The sequence below is a fragment of the Leiobunum rupestre genome, chromosome 5 (assembly GCF_980474605.1).
Source record: "Leiobunum rupestre chromosome 5, qqLeiRupe1.1.hap1, whole genome shotgun sequence".
Classification (NCBI taxonomy): domain Eukaryota; kingdom Metazoa; phylum Arthropoda; class Arachnida; order Opiliones; family Sclerosomatidae; genus Leiobunum; species Leiobunum rupestre.
In genome coordinates this window covers 14,517,029-14,540,415 of record NC_143388.1, presented here as the reverse complement: position 1 = coordinate 14,540,415, position 23,387 = coordinate 14,517,029, and the positions used below count along the sequence as shown (strand labels likewise).

At 33.9% G+C, this 23,387-nt stretch overlaps 1 protein-coding gene across 1 annotated transcript in view; it reads right to left on the bottom strand.

The window, feature by feature from the left end:
- Positions 1-8,439: 8,439 nt before the first annotated feature.
- The window catches only part of LOC149943618 (uncharacterized), a 164,504-nt gene continuing 149,556 nt past the window's right edge, over positions 8,440-23,387 (bottom strand). Inside the window, exon 8 of the mRNA XM_090175234.1 lies at positions 8,440-8,458. The gene's annotated coding sequence lies outside the window, so the exon portion shown is untranslated. The remainder of the gene's footprint in view (positions 8,459-23,387) is intronic.

The following is a 23,387-nucleotide window of genomic DNA, read 5'->3' as shown; positions in this document are numbered from 1 at the left end:
CCCAGGAGGCGCACCTATACAACTACAAATCAAATCTTTTATAATTCATGAACGACGGGAAAAACTAGGAAATAAGGGCAAACAGTGGGAGCCCTCCATGGAGGAGATGGCCGAAGGGCATTATTTAAAATTCACTCGCCGGCTCGCTTTCCGCCGTTATTATCGAGCGCCAGTCAACTCCGAGAAATACTAGACTTATTTTTAATCAGGATGCAAAATTTATTCTTCTCAGAAAATATGGACGAGCCTCATATTTCGATTGGGTTCGCGTTTCGTTTTTTTTATCGATGTCTTTCGACGAAAGCGCCACGGGCCGTTTTTTAATTCTTTCGTTTTTAAAAAAGGATGTTTGTAAAACTTGGATCGTACGTTAAATTCGAACTTAAAGAAAGCTTTTAGATTTTTTATTTAAAGACCAATATAATAAATAACTTTCTTAGGTATTTAAAATTATTAAATGAACTATTAAGAACAATTTTATCCTAAATTTAGTAAACAACTTAGGTATGTAAAATTATGAAAATAAAGTAATTTCAATGTGATTAAAGCATAAGTAACATAATAATTATAAGTATGACAATTAACGAGATTTACAACCAAACTGATTTTCATAGTTATTGCGTAATCAAGATGTTTTCTCAGCACAGAGCCCTCTAGTGTCTAAAATACGCGAGACTTCCGCCAAGCCGAAATATCTGGTTTCCGATAGATAGGCGGAATATTAGGCTAAAATGATAAAAATTAAAAAAGATTTTTCTAGGCGCCACGAGCTCACGTTTTTTTATCACTCATGATTCGCACGCGGGCTTCAAAACAAAGCCAAAGCCCCTCGCGACTCCAGAACGTGCTCTCCGATATTAGGCTTAAATTTTGATCAAAAATTAGTCATCCAAAACGGTAAGTCGCGAGTCCAAGTCACAGCTTGAAGAGAGTGTCAGTGCCGAAAAAAGGTTCGGTTAGAAAATTAGCATTAAAGCAATAGGAAGTGTCATACTTATTGTTATTATGTTACTTATGATTAAAGTAATATAGCATGACAATTCATTTCGGATTTATATTAGGGATAAAGCAACAGCAAAGAAAATTGCGATTTACCGTGCTAAACTCTTAAATAATTTAGAAATCGCAAAATCACGGTTTCAAGTTTGGAGACGCTTAAACCATAGTCCCTTTCAACAGAGCATCAAAATAATTACAATTTTCTAAGGCTTCAAAAGAAATTTCCAGGAAATCGAGATTTAAATTTAAAACATAATTCACAGAAAATTCAGTATTTATTCAAAATTAAATAATTTTAAATTCCACATTGCTCCTGACTATCGTAATTTTGAAAATTCAAGTTAAGACTACAGTGAGTTTTTTTTTAATCTTAAAGGGGAACGGCCAAGCTTTTCCAAATATCGCCTTTATTTGCATATCAAAAGATCAACAAGACGTTCAATATACTTACACGAACCTTATTTGGCCTTGAAAAAATAGTTTTTGGCCCAAAAAGTTGAAACGCAAAATAACGCTAAATAATTGTGTTTTAATTTTTACCGCCAGCACGACAACAGTGAGTGATTTGCGAACTAGCCTAACTTTTGGAATCGCGCCATTTAGGCTTAGGTCTCTAATAACTGGAACGCGCCGCTCGTGCAAAATGAAAAAAAAACCTACAATGTTTCGCGTCTCCAGCAGCGCGCGCTTTTATATTTTTCTTTAATTTTAAACAAGCAGGGAGTGTCTCACCGGTTTTCAAAAGGTGCACAGCGGACGCGCGCTTTTCGATTTCCCGAAATTTCTTCATTTAATTAAAAATTAACAACTTAATATTTTTTGATGCGGTTTTCGCCATAAATTTTAGTTTTTAACGGGCTATAGGGCTATCTAACTGGTTAAAGCTTGACCGTTCCCCTTTAAGCTTCACTCATGTTTTAGATAGCTTATGAGCTACTTATCCGAGTTTTTATAAAATTAATCCAGAAATTTCATTAATGCTTGTAATATTACTTTAACATAAGCAAAAACACTTAACTTAATAATAAATTAATTAATTTTATCAAAAGTCTAGTTCATACACTCTCGCCCCAAATCAAATCAATTCCCATAAAATTCAATCATAATGGCCAGACACGGTATCAACGAGCGCAGCGGGGAAAGAAAAAGGAAAATCAATTTAAAAATATCCCGGGTGTCAAAGAGGGGGGACTTATAGGAAACCAAATTTGGGGCCACATCGAGGATAAGTCGAAAGGCGCCGAATTTTGGGTCTCATGTAAAATAACGAAAGGCGAGAGTGGAGCCAAGGTACGTGTAGAGAGAAAGCCGGGAGCCTTTGAGAGTGACCATTAGGGCTAATGGGGCAGCGGTAAAACGCCAGCGCCCCCTGGACGCGAACAGATGGCCAGCGCACGCTCGTCTGAAGGACCAACGCGAGCCAAAAAAGTCAGCCAAAGAGGCCAGTTAAATAAGCCTATAGTGGCGCGGAGTCCAGAAGGATGCTACCCACCATAACCGGACAGTTCGCGCGTCGCTAGGAATCGGATGCAGTCGGCATTTTGGGTAAATGCCCGTTCGGAGTCGGTGTTTTCTGTCGGCTGACGTTGCCTGCGTCGCATCAATGTATGGCTCCCAAATCTAATATCATTTTCTAGCTCGCTACTCTCTCTCGCTATCTTGATATTTTTCTTCTTCTCCATCTTGGCATTCTTTATCCGCGGGGCCGAGCCAAAGCACTTAACCGAAAAAAGGTGACTATCTCACTCGTAGCCAGCGAAAAAGCATCATTCGTTGCCATCGCGCCTAAAAGCGAAACGCCATGAGCGCCGTGAGCGCCGTGTTCTTATCGGGACGCTTCGAGTGAGACTGAAGCCCAAACGGCACCCTTTCTCTTTGATTCGACAGAATTATTAGACTTAGCCGCGATGTTTAGTAGTTCTTTCACTTCGTTCATTTTTTTCGCCTCCCAAAAGCGCAATTTAATCCTGTACCAGATTATAATAAAGGCAGACAACGACCAATTTTTTCTTCCAAGTTACAACTTTTCACAAACGACAGCTGTACAACTTCCGACTTATTCAAATGAAATTCTTATTAAATACGTTTCGTATTATTTTCTAATTAACTGGGTACACGAATGTACTGATCAAATTTAATGATAAAATTTAATTTAGCCCTAAATAAATTTCCGCACACTTTTAATAATAAACAGTTAATTTTAGTCTTTGCTCTAAAACTTACAATTTCGATGAGGTTTAGGCCAAGTGAGGTAATTCTGGAAAAATAATTACGTATTTGCAGTAAAAAATATAAAATACAGTACCCCAAAGATGATTTAACTTTTTCCTTTAAAATATTCCAAATGTTAATACATAATCTCAGTTCAAAATTTAATATTCCATAGACGAGAAAACAATATTCATTACGTAGTCTATTTACAGAAAAACAAATTATATAAAATGCAGACATCACAATATTTTATTTTTTTACAAAACTTTCATAAGCAGTTTATAATGCCTTTTAAATAAAATATTGAATGTACGTATTAGGCCTTTCACTCACTTTTATCCCCCCTACGCGCATGCGCGCGAGTCACTGAATAAAATAGGTTAAAGTTGATAGCACGCGCGCATTTTTTTCTTTCAAGGGGCGCGTGCGAAATTGAACGAACCCTGAGGTGGGGTGGCGGAGTGGTTAGCGCTTTCGCCTCGCAGAGGAGCCGGGTTCGATCTCATCTTGAGGCATTGGGTGAAAAATCGGAACTACTCCTTTCGCGTTAACTTTGCAAGTTAAAGGGGTTTTCCCCCGAGTTATGGTGCCTTGGGTATTAGCCTAGCTTATATTGAAAAATATTAAGCAGCGCGTGCTCTAATAGAAGACGCTTTTACAAGTACGTCCTGGCTCCCTGTATTACTATTCCTAGGCAAATCGCTGAACAGGTTTTATTTAAGCGTCTATTTATAACTTCTGATTTCAATAGGCTTTTGTATAAAGTAACATTGGCCTTCTTGTTTTGATATTGCTGCTGGGTCACGGGTTACGTATTGATGACGTTTCACTACGAAAAGTCCTGAACATAAGAGTAAATTCACCACTTCAGTTTTTATTATGGTGCCATCTACGGGCAGTTTTCCGAAATCATACACTATTTAAGTTTTGTAGAAACCATAGACATAATAAAGAAATAGACCCAAGATTCTACGGGGGTAAATACGGGAGCGATAACTAGCAGACAACCGGTATTTGTTCCGTATTCCTGTGGTACCACGTTTAAGCGACGCCTGTCGATTAGGCGAGAAAATACAAAATCATCACGTGACACGTCACACACGTTCGTGTTTGTAATCTTTTAGGTACTCTGACGTGATTCGCGAATATTTTGGCTGTGAGAATTTAAAATAAGGTAAATTTTTATTATAATTTTTAAATAAGTCAATTAATTCTTTCAAAACCCAAATAAAAAGCAGCAGATGATCTTATAATTAAAAACAAAAAATTCTAATTGCGAAATGATATTTTGTCAAAGGCTTAAGTAACTATCCGGTTTGTTGTGGTTATGGCTTGTTATGGGAATATTCTGAGATTCTAAATTGTAAACAAAAGTAAATGGAATTTTGATGAAAAGGATGATTCTACCTTGGATTAATAATGATTCTACTAAAGGTATGTAGCTATTGTCCTTGAAATAAAATTAGGTTTGACAATTTAAGTCTGATGGCTTGACCCTTCATTTCTAGATTTTTGTCCTTCGCTAATTTGTTGAGTCTGAGCTAGCAATATAAATTAATAACTTTCTTAATGATGATGTTCGATTCCAACTTCAGCATCAAACATGTTCGTGGTGATCTGGTAAGATGTCCATGCCAACAATATTTCGTAATACAGCAAGTTCTAGTTCTCAGACTACATATCTTTTATAGAGAGAGGAATATTTCTTCATAACAACTAAACAAAATTGGCTAAAAACCAAGGAGATCCTACTCAAATTATAATAACATAATTAAACCTACACGAAATGATCCTTGGTCAAAATTTAAAGGTGAGAAGTTAGCATCACCGGTTTTTTCTATTTCACTTTCAACTGGATGTAATTTCTTTAAATTAAATAAAAAAAATATTTTGACTATTTTTACTTGTTTTAATTATATGGAAACCAAACCAGAGTTGGAATGGCTTTTGGTGTGACCCACCTTTTGCCATTTACAATTTGTATATCCTGTTCTAAAAAGTGATCATTACAAATTAAATCATGATTTGAATGTGTCGCGATTTACAGCAATTGTCCCTTGAGAAAGAATTGTTGGTTTAGATAAGGGAAACCTATAGTTATAAAAAGATTTTAAATAAGAATGAATATTCATTGAAATAATATGATAGTTTAATCCTACTTATAAAGCGCCACTAAACTCAAGTGGCGCTTTGGACTAGGCGCCCACTGGCTCTCTGTTTCGTATCCGTCCTGCCTTCCACAAGGCATTGTCTCCGTTACGAAGCAAAGGCTTGTGGAAGCCAGGACAGAGACGTTACGAGGAGTAGTGAGCGCTTGGCCTAGGCCATGTAGTACCTAACGCTTAGGAATATTTATCCGGTTTAAAATCAGACGCAAAAATTTGATAAACGGGTAGTACTTTTATGTTAGCTAACATGTTTCATAATTCGTTTTGGTGATTTTTTTTATTAAAAGGTTATAGAAAAAGTGTTTTCTACTAAAAATCTTGTTTTATTTGGTAAAAAAAGGTTAATTTTAGTGTTTTTACGCATTGCAATAACAAGTAAAACAATACCGGAAAAGGTTTCATTCCATAAGTAGGATTAAATTATCATATTATTTCGATGAATATTCTTATTTAAAATCTTTTTATAACGAAACCTACAATACTTTCTCAATGGACAATTGCTGTAAATCGCGACACATTCAAATCATAATTTAATTTGTAATGATCACTTTTTAGAACGGGATATACAAATTGTAAATGGCAAAAGGTGGGTCACACCAAAAGCCATTCCAACTCTGGTTTTGTTTCCATAGAATTAAAACAAGTAAAAATAGTCAAAATAATTTTTTTATTTAATTTAAAGAAATTACATCCAGTTGAAAGTGAAATAGAAAAAACCGGTGATGCTAACTTCTCACCTTTAAATTTTGACCAAGGATCATTTCGTGTAGGTTTAATTATGTTATTATAATTTGAGTAAGATCTCCTTGGTTTTTAGCCAATTTTGTTTAGTTGTTATGAAGAAATATTCCTCTCTCTATAAAAGATATGTAGTCTAAGAACTAGAACTTGCTGTATTACGAAATAGTTTTGGCATGGACATCTTACCAGATCACCACGAACATGTTTGATGCTGAAGTTGGAATCGAACATCATCATTAAGAAAGTTATTAATTTATATTGCAAGCTCAAGACTCCACAAATTAGCGAAGGACAAAAATCTAGAAATGAAGGGTCAAGCCATCAGACTTAAATTGTCAAACCTAATTTTATTTCAATCACGTCAGAGTACCTAAAAGATTACAAAAACGAACATGTGTGACGTGTCACGTGATGATTTTGTATTTTATCGCCTAATCGACAGGCGTCGCTTAAACGTGGTACCACAGGAATACGGAACAAATACCGGCTGTCTGCTAGTTATCGCTCCCGTATATTTTTTGGCAAATCAAACTCCGCGTAAGGTGTCTATTTCTTTATTATGTCTATGGTAGAAACGGAAGAAAGGAAATTACAAACTAAGCAGTTCTCTTCTCTAATTTGTAGATGGCGCGTCAGTCACTGCATCTGTGCAGATCGTATTTTACTGAAGTGGTGAATTCGACGGGGAGCTTGGTTTTTAAGTGTAAACTGAACTGAGCTTCTACGTATTTCGTGACGAATGAGCTACACAAAAACAAGTCCGGCAAGCGTAGTTTATTTTATATCTGTATCACTTTTAAATCGTATATTTGAGTCATTTGAAATCAAACAATATTATTAGAGAACCCAAACGGCCAGATAAGACAGGAATGGACAAAATATGTGATAGGTGTCGTACATTTTGATGGTGAATATCTCGGCCAAAACCATATCTGGCAATACAACTAACGATAAAGGCCTATAATCGTAAAGTGACGAGCGAACTTCGGTTGGTCCGCGCGTGTTAAGAAAGACGGCAACTCACGTGGCGCCGCTCGGTGGTGTAATCGAAATCCCCGTAATTAAGATAGGCTCCTAGTTATCGATACTGCAACCGAGAGAAAGCTATAAAACACAAATCAGCCTAAATATCTTAACGGTCCCAAAAGGGCCAACTATAGCCCTCTTATCGACAATAGAGTCACCCCCCCCCCCCCCTTCAAGCGTACTTTCATTTTATCCGACGAGGAACCCTTTATAACACTGACAAGATATTCGGCAACATTTCCCCCAAGCAAAGATAGCGACTGGGTCCTATTCACATTCAAGCGAACAATGAAACTTTATTTCAAAATTTTCGGAATTTTTTAATTGACATTTTATATTTTAATTTAGGTTTTCCTACATTATTGTAAAATGTTAAGGGGTAATTGGTTTTAAATAATGGTTTTAATTTTGCAAAAAAAAATAATTCTAACCAATCCCTTCCAATACTTCCCGAGGTGGTTATCACCGATTTTGTTGAAACTCGGGGATTAGGTAAACCTTATGGTAGTATGAAAATTCCCAAAGGGTAAAGTTGCAATGGGCTTTAGTTTTCCTATGGCAAACGAAAATGTTTTTGATCCCTCCATTTAAAAAAGCATGGGATTTTATCGGTTACCCAAATTTTGTTAAAATTTTACCAAAATTGATAAATTTTACCCAAAATAGGTCAAATTCATATTTTTGGGTAAGTTTTGAAAGTTTATTTTTTTTAAATTTTTGAAGTAAGTAACTACCCTGTGAAACCGAGAAAATCCCATGCTTTTTTAAATGGAGATTTTTAGTTTTGAGAGATCAAAAACATTTTCAGTTGCCATAGGAAAACTAAAGCCCATTGCAACTTTTCCCTTTGGCAATTTTGATACTACCATAAGGTCTACCTAAACCCCGAGTTTCAACAACATCGGTGATAACCACCTCGGGTGGTCTAATTTGTTCTTAACTAAAAAGTATATAGCTTTGCTCCAAGAATTTGGTTCGGGGGTGGGGAGGGGGAAATCACACAATTGAAAATAATAAAAAACCAAAACAATTTGTTCATACAACCAAACGTTTTGTGGTGATACGTGCATCTGGTTTCAGCTACAGCATTACACTTTGTTTCGTTAGGCTTAGGTTAGTAAATACAACCGTAACCAGTACCAAATTAAACATTAGGCTGAGTAATTTTAAGCCTAGGTGCCCGGAACTTGCCTAAAAAGGACTGGGCCCGAGACGAGGCTCAGTGGCGTAGCTAGCACGGGTGGAACCAGGGGCGGATATCATCGTGTTCTATACTTTTCTAGTCAAAATGTGTACATTTTTTTTTAGAATTTCTCTAGTTTGTGTAAGCAACAAACACAGCACCCCACACAAGGAGAAGCAACCCGTCAAAAGTCGTGCATTTTCTTGTGTACAGTTTTCATTGGTTAGACGCTTAAGCGCCTGCTGCCGTCGGAGCATATTAAATCGAATAATAGACGTGAATAATATCCATGATTAAAGAGTTAATCGAATTTTTTATGATTAATTGAAATTTTGGCGGTTAATTTATCCGTTTCCTCGAGCTCTAAAAGGCTCATCCCATGAAATTTGTACACAACACTGCCTTAGCGTGTTTAAAGGCTAGCTGCGTTCTCCTTGGGTTTGTTGCTCCTAGTTGTAAGTTTTTTTTCACGGTCAGGTGTCACACCCAAAACAGCCCCAAGCGGGTGGCACCCGGGGCACTCCACCCCTAGCTACGCCGCTGACGATGCTACAGAACCAGATTAGAGGTCCGATTATTAGTTAATCCTAGTGCTCGGCATTCGATTAATTTTTATAAATGAATAAAATAAGCTCAGCTATTTTTAAATAATAATTATTTAAATAACCAATAGTTGAATAAAAATTGTAAAATGTTTAAATAACCGAAAGTGAATAAGCCTATTATTTAAATAAAACAAACAATTATTTAAATAAATACCACTTTTATTCAAATAAATGCTTAAAAAACATAACTAAATAAGTTAAAATGATATTCTTTTTACCAACGTTTTTTAAATAAATCGGAAAATTTGTGGATATTGAATAAACAATTCCGAGCACTAGTTAATCCACCATTAGCCCTAATCGCGAGTAACCTAACCTTAACTAAGAGAAATGCGAACGCAGCCCGTTAGGTGGCGAAGTAAAGTGGACCTTCTTGGACGCTAATTTGTCAATTGACCCAGACGCGTATAACGGTTCTGGCACGATACTATTCTTGAATGGGTCGCGGAGGAGTGGAAAAAAGAAATCTAAGCTCTTTTTTATGGGTGAGGGGCTATTACGAGCAAATGTTGTCGAGCCTCTTATTGGCGCCAAACGGCTATCTCTATTTCCGATCGAAACCGTTGTTACAACATAGCGCCCCAACCGCCCCAACCGCTACATACATAAGCGGCCATCGGAGAGAGGGTCCAACGACGCGCCCCCGACAAACATCAACCCTTTAAGGCGACATATAAAGAGCCACCTCTTAAGTGCCACCTACCGAGGGGAAGAATGATCACATTTGACCTCGAGACAATATTATTGTGAAGCACCGGACCTAAAACTATTCAACTCAAGACATTCGTGCAAGAGAGGTTAGTATCTTGGAAAAACTTGTGTACAGCTGATTTCTGATTTTTGAAATGATATTTCAATTATTTACCGTTGTGATTACAAATTTTCGTGTAATTTACAATGATTTCTCACAATTTTCTAGTGATTTACAATGATTTCTCACGATTTTCTTGTGTTTTACAATGATTTCTCACAATTTTCTTGTGTTTAACAATTATTTCTCACAATTTTCTTGTGTTTTATAATTATTTATCACAATTTTCTTGTGTTTTACAATGATTTCTTACGATTTTCTTGTGTTTTACAATGATTTCTCACAATTTTCTTGTGTTTAACAATTATTTCTCACAATTTTCTTGTGTTTTACAATGATTTCTTACGATTTTCTTGTGTTTTACAATGATTTCTCACGATTTTCTTGTGTTTTACAATGATTTCTTACGATTTTCTTGTGTTTTACAATGATTTCTCACAATTTTCTTGGAATTTACAATGATTTCTCACGATTTTCTTGTGTTTTACAATGATTTCTCACAATTTTCTTGGAATTTACAATGATTTCTCACGATTTTCTTGTGTTTTACAATGATTTCTTACGATTTTCTTGTGTTTTACAATGATTTCTTACGATTTTCTTGTGTTTTACAATGATTTCTTACGATTTTCTTGTGTTTTACAATGATTTCTCACAATTTTCTTGTGTTTAACAATTATTTCTCACAATTTTCTTGTGTTTTATAATTATTTATCACAATTTTTTGTGTTTTACAATGATTTCTCACGATTTTCTTGTGTTTTACAATGATTTCTCACAATTTTCTTGGAATTTACAATGATTTCTCACGATTTTCTTGTGTTTTACAATGATTTCTCACAATTTTCTTGTGTTTAACAATTATTTCTCACAATTTTCTTGTGTTTTATAATTATTTCTCACAATTTTCTTGTGTTTTACAATGATTTATCACGATTTTCTTGTGTTTTACAATGATTTCTCACAATTTTCTTGTAATTTTCAATTATTTCTCACGATTTTCTTGTGTTTTACAATGATTTCTCACAATTTTCTTGTGTTTAACAATTATTTCTCACAATTTTCTTGTGTTTTATAATTATTTCTCACAATTTTCTTGTGTTTTACAATGATTTCTCACGATTTTCTTGTGTTTTACAATGATTTTCTCACAATTTTCTTGTGATTTATAATTATTTCTCACAATTTTCTTGTGTTTTATAATTATTTATCACAATTTTCTTGTGTTTTACAATGATTTCACACGATTTTCTTGTGTTTTACAATGATTTTCTCACCATTTTCTTGTGATTTATAATGATTTCTCACAATTTTCTTGTGATTTACAATTATTTCTCACAATTTTCTTGTGTTTTATAATTATTTATCACAATTTTATTGTGTTTTACAATGATTTCTCACGATTTTCTTGTGTTTTACAATGATTTCTCACAATTTTCTTGTGATTTACAATTATTTCTCACAATTTTCTTGAATTTTATAATTATTTATCACAATTTTCTTGTGTTTTACAATGATTTCTCACGATTTTCTTGTGTTTTACAATGATTTCTCACAATTTTCTTGTGATTTACAATTATTTCTCACGATTTTCTTGTGTTTTACAATGATGTCTCACAATTTTCTTTTGATTTACAATGATTTCTCACAATTTTCTTGTGATTTACAATTATTTCTCACAATTTTCTTGTGTTTTATAATTATTTATCACAATTTTATTGTGTTTTACAATGATTTCTCACGATTTTCTTGTGTTTTACAATGATTTCTCACAATTTTCTTGTGATTTACAATTATTTCTCACAATTTTCTTGAATTTTATAATTATTTATCACAATTTTCTTGTGTTTTACAATGATTTCTCACGATTTTCTTGTGTTTTATAATTATTTATCACAATTTTCTTGTGTTTTACAATGATTTCACACGATTTTCTTGTGTTTTACAATGATTTTCTCACCATTTTCTTGTGATTTATAATGATTTCTCACAATTTTCTTGTGATTTACAATTATTTCTCACAATTTTCTTGTGTTTTATAATTATTTATCACAATTTTATTGTGTTTTACAATGATTTCTCACGATTTTCTTGTGTTTTACAATGATTTCTCACAATTTTCTTGTGATTTACAATTATTTCTCACAATTTTCTTGAATTTTATAATTATTTATCACAATTTTCTTGTGTTTTACAATGATTTCTCACGATTTTCTTGTGTTTTACAATGATTTCTCACAATTTTCTTGTGATTTACAATTATTTCTCACGATTTTCTTGTGTTTTACAATGATGTCTCACAATTTTCTTTTGATTTACAATGATTTCTCACAATTTTCTTGTAATTTACAATGCCTTCTCACAATTTTCTTGTGATTTACAATGACTTCTCACTTCCAGTGATTTATAATTTATTTTTGTGGCTATCAGTGATTGATAAAATTTGTCTGTAATATCCAGTAATTTCCAGTGATTTTTCACAAATGTTCTGTGATTTCTTATGATTTCTCAAGTTTTTCAGTGGCTCCCAATGATATTTAAAAAATGTCTGTAATTTCCTGTGATTTACGATTATTCTTCACAATTTTCCGAAGATTTCCATTTATTTATCAAAATTTTTCGATGACTTACACTGATTTATCACAGTTTCTCCTTGATTTCCATTAATTTTCTTAAATACTGAACACCTACGATTTTCACACTTGATCCCTTCAAATCAATTTCGCTATTTCAAAGCGACCAACGACAACACCAAATATATTTTAGTGGAAGCATATCTTTTTCCTCAAAACAAATACTTTTAATAGACCCACACTTGCCCACACTACCACTTTATTTCTTAAAAATTTGCATTCTGAATTTCAAATAATCGCATCTGATTATAGCCCCAGAAATAAAATCTAAGACACTCAGGGTTGTTCAAAATGCTTATATTTCAAAGTTCAAAATGCTTATATTTTAAAATTCAAAATGCAAAAATCCAAATACTTTCTCCATAATTCAAAATGTAAAATGCAAAATACTTTCTCCATATTATTTAGAGGTTTAGCGATTGACGTGCGCAAAATATATATTTAAAAAATTAATTGAAAACGAATTTTTCTCGTGCAAAAGCGTAAAAAGTTTATATTAAAATCCGACCGTGGTTTCGATTAACAGCGAGATTCTTGTAACATTTGTTTTTGGAAAATAACCGTTGTTTTAAAATTTAAATACGCAACAGTTCCGTCCGTTAGCCGTATCATGACAAATAATACAAGGGATAGTAATTCCGTTTGTCGTTATTTATTTAAAAGGCGTCAATTCGAAGTACGAGGAGGGGGCTCCAAATGGCAGGGTTCCTGGACTTTTACAGGGCGCATTTGATACTCGGCTCTACGGCGGAGAGGTCAAGCGTACGGAGATAATAGTCGGGGACCCAAAACCAATCAATCAAAATCGTTTCATGTCGAAATATCCTATGACGTTTTCAGTCGGATACCCAATATTGTCTGTGAGAACGGCGCCATCCTGAGCCCTCCGCTATACCGCTATATTTAGCCAACGTTATTGGAGATAAAGTGCCCGCTGTAGACAAGGCCGATAATAAGGTATGGACGCTCTTTGTATTTGTACGAACTCCAGCCAGCCGACAGTTACTCATCGCTTCAACCAGTCTTGATCGAGTAATTGTTCTAGCTTCGGACTATCAACAGTTTACTGTAGAACATTTTAGTTAACGCTCAATGAAGTTGCTAATTATAGCAGTTTTTTTAAGGACATAATTTTTTTTAGTCTTCGATTAAGGGTACTTAGCCGGTACGTTGGAGCAAAAATTAAAAAATAATTGAAGCCGTGTTCATCTAAAATTATAATACCGCGTAATTAACGACGTATAGTGTCGCCTCGAGGTATATATTAGGTACAGCTGAATAAACATTTCGAAAGACAGAGTGCCGAGTAACCCCTTGGGTCTAAGGTGGTGCCTTGGGTATTAGCCTAGTTGATTATTATTTTAAATATCATATTTTTTCGTAATCTAACGCTCAGAAATTTATTTAAAAATAGTGAAACTTGTAAAAACCTTATCAGACTACTAAATTTGTAAAATATTTTACCAGAACTTGAAAATTTGTAAAATATTTGATCAGATTCATGTTTTTAAAATAACTAATCAGACAGGATATTTTGTAAAATAACTAATCAGACAGGAAATTTTGTAAAAAAAACTAATCAGACAGGAAATTTTGTAAAATACCTAATCAGACAGGAAATTTTGTAAAATAACTAATCAGACATGAAAATTTGTAAAATGACTAATCAGACAGGAAATTTTGTAAAATGACTAATCAGACAGGATATTTTGTAAAATAACTAATCAGACAGGAATTTTTTTAAATAACTAACCAGACTCGTGTAGTTAAAATAAATTATCAGGTTCGTGTATTGAAAAAAGTACAATACTGGAAAGTTTGTAAAATAACTAATTAGATTCGTGTTCTTAAAACAAATTGTCAGACAGGATAATTTGAAAAATAATTTATCAGACTCCTGTTCCTGAAAAAACTGCAGGTTGGAACATTTCAAAAAAATTGTTAGACTCGTGTTCTTTTAAAAAATATCAGACTGAACAAAAATGATCAGAATCGCAAATTTTCAAGTAATTATCGAACCTAAATATTAAAAAAAAAGTATCATACTTTTCAGTCAACGATAAAAAAGATTATTCTAAAATTACACGTTCTCGTTCACGCGTTACCTCACAAGCACTTGAAAAAATTATTAAGTTCGTGAGATAAAAGTTTAATAAACTGATTAATCTTCGCTAAACAAACCGAGCGAAGCGACCGATCTACTTAGGCACTCGAGTCTCGAGTGTAGGCCAGGGAATAAAGGTTTGGTCTACGATTGAACGATCGTAATTAGTATTGATTTTACAATTGTATCTTACAAGACAGGCGGTACACTCTCGCGACTATTAGCAGCCCCGACGGACGCGGAAGCACCTACGCGGGGGCTCGATGCCCGCGTATACATGGCCAGGTGTGTAGTTGCGGTTGTTTCGTTCGGGGGGTGTCCGAGCCCCGGCCACTGGAAAGTGGGAGTCGAAACACCACGTGTTGCGGGGACCAATTTAGGCGCTAGACACGGACCACCGATTACGGGGACCGGAGTGGTCTAGCGAGCGGTTTCCATTCTCTAAATGAGTTCGATATTTTTCGTAGTCGATGGAACATATCGAAGCCCGATAGTATCTAGCACCCCTCGGTTTCCTCCCGAAGCCGGAACGGGAAAAGAACTAGATTTCTTCTTTACCTCTCCGCTAATTCGCTCTCAATGAATGCCCCCGCCCCGGGTTTCGGCGCGTGGATCCGTGAAGCGCCGATTTCAGTCCCATTCGTTTGAAAGGTTTTTCGCCGATGCCCCCTCTCCCGCGTCCACCCCGGGCTCGCTTCTGTTTTTCTTCCGATTGTGCCCCAGTGGCCGTTCACGGTTACGGTCGTACGCCTTCGACCTCCGTGCCCGCACCTCATCTCCCGCTGACTGCCTTTTTGATTTGTTGGACATTAGAATCGCCAGACTCGTCTGGGATCCTAAATGCTACAAGCTATAAATCGGATGGCCAAAATAAACCCCCTCTAAAATCTGCTCCGTTATCATGGCGAAATCTCTGCAAACAATCTTTCTAGCAAAACAAAATATTTTAAGCTATCGTATAAATTGGTTTGAAGGGAATCGATAATCTTTAGGGCTGTGCGAGTACTCGAACATCATCGATTACTCGGCTTTTTTTGAGGTCGAGTACTCGAATTCGACCTTGAATATTTACTATTTTAAACCCAATTAGTAATGTATATAACACCCGTTCTGTATCTAAATACATAGTTTGCATCCCTATACGTCACTAATGACGCAGCTGCAAGTATAGATATATGCACCAAGAATAAATATGTTATTTGAGCAAGAATGAACCGTACAATGCCGCCATTTTGCTGGTGTAGATATACAGTAAAACGCGAGGGTTAACAGTTTCAATCGTCTGTTTGCGGATTTTAATTATTTTAAAATGATTAAGAATTTAGATTCACGATAAAATTGGTTAACTGCCTTGTTACAAATTGTTCGAGTAGTTCAATTAGAAAGGGAGATCGAAAATTGTAAATTTATTCGATCACCACCAAGGCCTAATTTGATAAACTTTGCCCACTTCTTTTCGTAGATATTTCAGTCGTCATTTGCTATTTTGTTTAAATAACCCGGGGTTTAAAATCTTCTCTGGTTTGGTTTAGGGCCCATTGCAATATTAATTTAAAAAAAATTAAAGCATAAATTTAATTTTCGTACGTTTTGTCGCTTTGTTGCGATGACCAACAAAATTTTTACCTATTTAGTAGCTACGCGCGAAATGGTCTGACTTTTTGATCTTCCCTCTCGGTTTCCATGGAGACCATAGGCCCCTCCCTTCGGTGCAAACTATGTATATAATCTGCAAATTCCACAAAAAGAAACAACTTGGGAAAAACAAATTAATTATATAGGTCCAAAATTATTTAATAAATTACACTTACTACCAAAAAATGTAAAAACGCTGCCAAAACTAAAATTTCAACTAAAGAAGAAGATCAAGCAAATGGACATAATAACTTTATTAGATAAAATATATAACTACTAAATTTGTTGTGTTAATAATTAAAAAAACACACATATATATATATATATATATATATATATATATATATATATATATATATATATATATATATATATATATATATATATATATACTTACCTGTCCGTTCAAAACAATCTAAGCTTAGTGGGCGGACATAACGAGAAATTGTAATCATGAAATTGACAGTTAGTTTATACTCATTTAAATTTAATTTCGTAATTACTCGAATGAAACCAGCGCCTGATCAAGTATGTACTCGATAACCCAACTCGTTAAAAATAATACTCGAGGTTTTTTCTGAATTACTTGAATCGAATAAGAGAAATTTCCCCTTAATCAATCAATCGATTACCCGACTCGATTTCCTAAAACTACTACTCGCACAGCCCTAATAATCTTATAAAACAATGATAAATATAATTCAGCAGCTCAATATAATATAAAATATGCGCTGCCAGGCTGCCATTATGAAAACGGTCTTCCTTCATAAGCTATCATAAAATCTTATAAACCGTAATAATATTTTTAGCAATTCAAAATAATTTTAAGAATAATAATTTAGATAAATATTTAATTAAAACTCTTAGGTACAGCAGATGATGGTGATGGTATTTTCTTTAGGCACGTTTTCTAAAAGTTGAAAAATATTTTACTAATATTTTCAACTTCATTTGCTTTTTGTTTCCATTCCAATTCCAACAAGTCCACATGACGAAAAAATCAATAAACGTGTTTCACAGTTTAAAAAAAATTCAATTTTGTACAAACTCTAAAACACAACCACTTTAAAAACTTTCCAACGCTCTGGATTTGTTAATACGATTTCTAGTTTCAAAGAGGTGGAAAAAAATATTAAAAGTCACTTAAATTTCAATGGCAAGACGTTAGTAAAAATATTTTCAATGCAATATTCCAAATTTATTAAATTTTTCTAGGAAAAAGGGGGGTATGAGATATAAAGTAGCCGTATCGAAAGCAATATGAGGGTTTAACTACAAAGTCGACTTATAAAAAGTTAAATGAAGTTGATAGAAACGTCAACAGGCCCGCTATTGAAGTTCCGGGACAAGTTACCAATCAGAGGAGGGCTTCTCTTTTATAGCGCCGCGCAGTGCCGAGAAGGCGGATTTAAGGGTGCTTCTCTCTTTTGATAAATCACGACCCCAGAGACGTTCAAATGGGGCTTTTGACACTTTGTAGAACTTTCAAAAAAGTAATTTCGTTTCTGGAAATTCTCAAAGCCCTGTAAACAAACCACTAGCGACCCCTCGCGAGTAACGGTGAAAGGAAAAAAAAAACCCGAATTCTTTTTTTATTATATCGCCTTGGAGAGAAAAACGAAGCGAAAAAACGTTTTAGCCTCGCGCTAAATAAAATAGAAAAGGTCCTTGGGTGTAAGGACGGCGAATGAGCCCCGAGGAAAACGGTAAAGGAACGTAACCAAAGTGAGAATGTAGTGGCCGTTTGATGGTCAAGAAATAAAATTAAGTGTCGGGACCATAGAAGTGCCATTAATAAGAAAGCCTCCCGAAACATCTCTTTAAAACAAAAGACTGCTCTTAGATAACTGACCTACAAAATAAACGGACCTTGAAAAAGCCTTTGAAATATTAGAAAAAGAATATTTTTCAAACGAATACTTTGAATGTCGCGAATGACTTTACGCGGCCAAAACTCTTAACAAAAAACTTTTTCGAAAAAGCTCATTTTTCCTCGTCCTAATGCTACCCATTAAAATGAATAATTTATCTATATTGTTATGTTTTGGTAGGATATATTTTAGCCTCTTTCTTCAGTAATGATTTCAAATTTAGAAATAAAACAAGCAAACCCAATTTATCGCTCGCAGAAGTCCCAGAACAAAATGTTTGATTTACCAACTATGTAACATCCATGTTACAAATACATAATTTGTTACTAACTACAATAAACGACTTAATGAGAAAAAACCCAGCCAACACAATTTTATCCCTTATTGCCAGGACCCAAAATGTTTTAAATTTCAATCATGGAGGTTCTACATCTCAAAAACATACGGGTAATAAATTCACATTTGACATCTAAATATCTAAATAAATATCGACATCTAAATATCTAAATAAATATTGACATCTAAATATCTAAATAAATATCGACATCTAAATATCTAAATAAATATCGACATCTAAATATCTAAATAAATATCGACATCTAAATATCTAAATAAATATCGACATCTAATATCTAAATAAATTTCGACATCTAAATATCTAAATAAATATCGACATCTAAATATCTAAATAAATATCGACATCTAAATATCTAAATAAATATCGACATCTAAATATCTAAATAAATATCGAAATCTTAATAAATTTCGACATCTTTATAAATATTGACATCTAAACAAATATAGACATCTAAATATCTAAATAAATATCGAAATCTTAATAAATTTCGACATCTTTATAAATATCGACATCTAAACAAATATAGACATCTAAATATCGACATCTAAACCAATATAGTAATCTAAATATCTAATTAAATATCGACATCTAATATCTAAATAAATATCAACCTCTAAACAAGTATACACATCTAAATAAATGTGGAAATCTAAATAAATGTGGACATCTAAATAAATATCGACATCTAAATAAATATCGACATCTAAATAAATATCGACATCTAAATAAATATCGACATCTAAATAAATATCGACATCTAAATAAATATAGACATCTAAATAAATATAGACATCTAAATAAATATAGACATCTAAATAAATAAAGACATCTAAATAAATGTGGAAATCTAAATAAATGTGGACATCTAAATAAATATCGACATCTAAATAAATATCGACATCTAAATAAATATCGACATCTAAATAAATATCGACATCTAAATAAATATCGACATCTAAATAAATATCGACATCTAAATAAATATAGACATCTAAATAAATATAGACATCTAAATAAATATAGACATCTAAATAAATATAGACATCTAAATAAATATAGACATCTAAATAAATAAAGACATCTAAATAAATATAGACATCTAAATAAATATTGACATCTAAATAAATATAGACATCTAAATAAATATCGACATCTGAATAAATATCGACATCTAAGTAAATATAGACATCTAAGTAAATATAGACATCTAAATAAATATTTAAATCTAAATAAATATTTAAATCTAAATAAATATTGACATCTAAATAAATATTTAAATCTAAATAAATATTTAAATCTAAATAAATATTTAAATCTAAATAAATATTTAAATCTAAATAAATATTTAAATCTAAATAAATATTTAAATCTAAATAAATATTTAAATCTAAATAAATATTTAAATCTAAATAAATATTTAAATCTAAATAAATATCGACATCTGAATAAATATTGACATCTGAGTAAATATAGACATCTAAGTAAATATAGACATCTAAGTAAATATAGACATCTAAATAAATATTGACATCTAAATAAATATTGAAATCTAAATAAATATCGACATCTGAATAAATATCAAAATCTAAATAAATATCGATATCTAAATAAACATAGACATTTAAATAAATATAAATATTAAATTTGGTAATTTATGTATTTTTGTATGTTCAAGTGAACAGCCTGTACAATAATTTGAGGCGGGATTAGTGGTGTGTATCTAAGTAACTATTCAATGTCTGGCGATCCATGGACGGTGGCAGTGCAACGTGATTATAAGCATGCGGCCGAACTCCCATAGTCCCATGTCTGGCGAACGGCAATCAGCGGACAATCATCAACATCCAATTAGGACGATCATCTATATCCAATTCCCGAGATACCAACTACAGATCGAACACAATGAGGTCGATGAATCTGATTCCGAATTTAAATCTAATTAACTACTAATGGAAACGTCTGTAATAAACTTAGCTAAATGACTTTTTTAAAGAAAAATAAAATTATTTTTAGAATATATAAACTGATATTCCGGACCGAATGTTTTACGAACAGTTTGTAAACAAATCGATAATCCGTATACGTTATTTTCGAGATCAATATTAAGTTTCAATATAACTGAGTACATAAAACTGTTTGTGTTTGTAAACATTGAATTTGCGATACGCATGAACTCAAATTGAACTTAAATGATAATATTTTAATGTTCGAAGGAAATAAATTAACTGTATATAATTAACTTTATAATTTGAATTCGTTATTTAATTCTGTTATAATAAAAAAATATCAGAAATATTAGGTTTTTAGTTAGCTTAAATTAATTATTAACAGTTTTAATTGGAAATTAATAATTTCTATTTTGTTAGAGAACAATTAATTAGTTCCTAGGTAATCATTTATTTCCAAATATGTCTGGTGTAAAAAGCACTTTTAAAAATATGTAAAACTTATCATTACTATTTTAAAATATATTTATTCTAATTCCCATTACTCTTAAACAAATGGTACGAATTGTAGAACACGATTTTGACTTACGTCAAAAATCATAAAGATGAATTGTATCTATTACCGTGCTAAAATATATAATTTTTACGTTACACGTTTATTTAGCTGAAACTAGCAATTCTTTTTTTTTTTCAATATAGTTTATTTTTATTTTTACTTTCCGATTGTACCGGAAATGGAGTTCTGGCGATTGAATTATAAAGAATTCCTTTTACTGGTCCCAAACACCGTACGCAGTTTTCGATCTTTTTGGTTCTACCTTTTCGCCACTATAGTCCACGTTTCGATCACCACGCAGCCCGGGAGCAAAGTCAGGGTATCCCTAAAGACTGTAGTCTTTGAGTCAACAGTCGACACAGTGCCGCGTCCGACTATAGATAGAGAAAAGGGACGATTTCGCTTCCCCGTTTCTTTATTGCGGGTTCGTAGTCGATCGTGTTTGTAGTGTATTATCGAAGAAAGCGCAAATCGTAAAGTTCGTCTCCGCCGCTATACGTGTTTCACAAATGGATTTTATTTCGGGGCGGGTTTTTGCGAGCGGCCAACGGAGGCTTATCACACACTTTGAAGAAATAAATGACGGACGAAAGAAACTTTCGCCAACAGATGTATACGTATGCATCGGGACGGGAGAGAATTGTTTGCGTTATAAATTTAGCAATCGCGCCAGATGAGAAGGAAAAAACGATTTCACAAATGATACAGACGACCTTTACTTGGAACCTAGACGTTCAGTTTAGCGAAAGAGATAAGTTGTCAAGATGACATTTATAAAATTATATATAAATAGAGAGGTTAAGCAAAGCGTTCTTAAAGATTTAACAACAACGTCGAGAGTACAATGTACAGTCCTGATCAAAAGTTTCTGGCCGTTTTCTCTTGGCAGTCATTTTGTTTCTATTTTAGGTAGAGAGCCAAATGAGGACTTCTATGAAAGAATACCCTCACGAAAATAATATAGGTGAAAATTAATGCCCTACCACAATTAGGGCGCGAGCAAAGCCGGAAATAGCTAAACCCCTACCAAATGACGTCATAAAATACGTCGTGTCTGCGCTTGTTTGAAGCGTCATAATATTCGGAAACATAATCTGGTTTCAGTTTTCAAATCGGATAAGTGGTTGTAAAGTTATTGAAGAAATAGTGATGTCGGAAAACATGAAAATTAACCGTAATTTAATTATCAAGTGAAACAAAGCAAGCGTGAAAGTAGTATTTAAAATAATAACGCTATTTGGGCTGAAGCAAAAAAATATCATTGGCTCGAGCGATATTATTTTAAATACTACGACATGTTGTATTCATTTTTTCATTACGTCCTTTTGGAGGGGTTTGACTATTTCCGGCTTTGCTCGAGCCCTAATTGTGGTAGGGCATTAATTTTCAACTATATTATTTTCGTGGGGGTTTGCTTTCATAGAATTTGGATCGCTACCTAAAATATAAACAAAATGGCTGTCAATAGAAAACGGCCAGAAACTTTTGATCGGGACGGTACCTTGATGTTCGAGGATAAACTTTCTTTAAAATCGCGTTTTCAGTTGTCGGCTACCGCAATCAAATTCGTTTGCACACCTTTCGCTAAGCTAAAATTAAAAAAGGCTATTAAACAATACTAAAACAAGCGTTATGTATGGGTATGAGTATTGTCTAAATACAATTATTTGTTTCTTCGTGAGCCCGGATGTACCGCAAATGTCTCTCTTTGTATACTCGTACTTATTTCGACCAATTCGTCATAATTGTACCATAGAAATAGAAATGAGACTAGAAACACGATTAGATTGTGCAGAGACGTACGAGTTAGAAGGCTGCCATGAGAGTGGAATCGCCAGTATTCTTTGTGGCAGCAGGCCATCTATTTAAAAAAAAAATTAAAGCTTCAGTTTGTTTTAATAGATGGCGCACTCCTGCGTGGATTAGTAGCGATTCCACTCTCATGGAAGCCTTCTAAGTTGCCCATTCTCTTTGTGATTACCGGATTGCGCAGTGGTTCTAGTCTTATTTCTATTTCTATGAACGGTACAAGGCCCAGGCGTATCAGCTAGGCTAATACCCAAGGCATCACCTTAAAAGCCTAAGTCATCAAGCGACTTTTAAAGCTAATAATTCAGGTGGCTGGGTTACAATGCGTAGGAGGGTGGTGGCAAGCCCTGCAAGCCCTGCAAGCCACGCGAGCCAACAACTCCCTACACTAACTATTACCGTTAAACTCCACAAGTTTTTATGGAAGGGCAGAGAACTTGCAAACTCAACGCAGAAGGAGCTGTTCCGAGTTTTCACCCAGTGCCACAAGCTGGGATCGAACCCGGCTTTTCTTGCTGCGAGGCGTAAGTGCTAACCACTCCTCGACCCTACCAACCCGACTAGAGGCCTCCAGTCTCCAAAGAAATCGCAGGTCTGCGGTCTGGGAGACTAAAACTGAAGGCCAGAGCCACCGATGTATGGTTGGCAACACTTTTGGTCCCCAGCCTCCGGTCGTCTAGTCTCCACTGAAAGGTTGGGCCTCCAGTCTAGGGTACTGCTACCCATGCTGG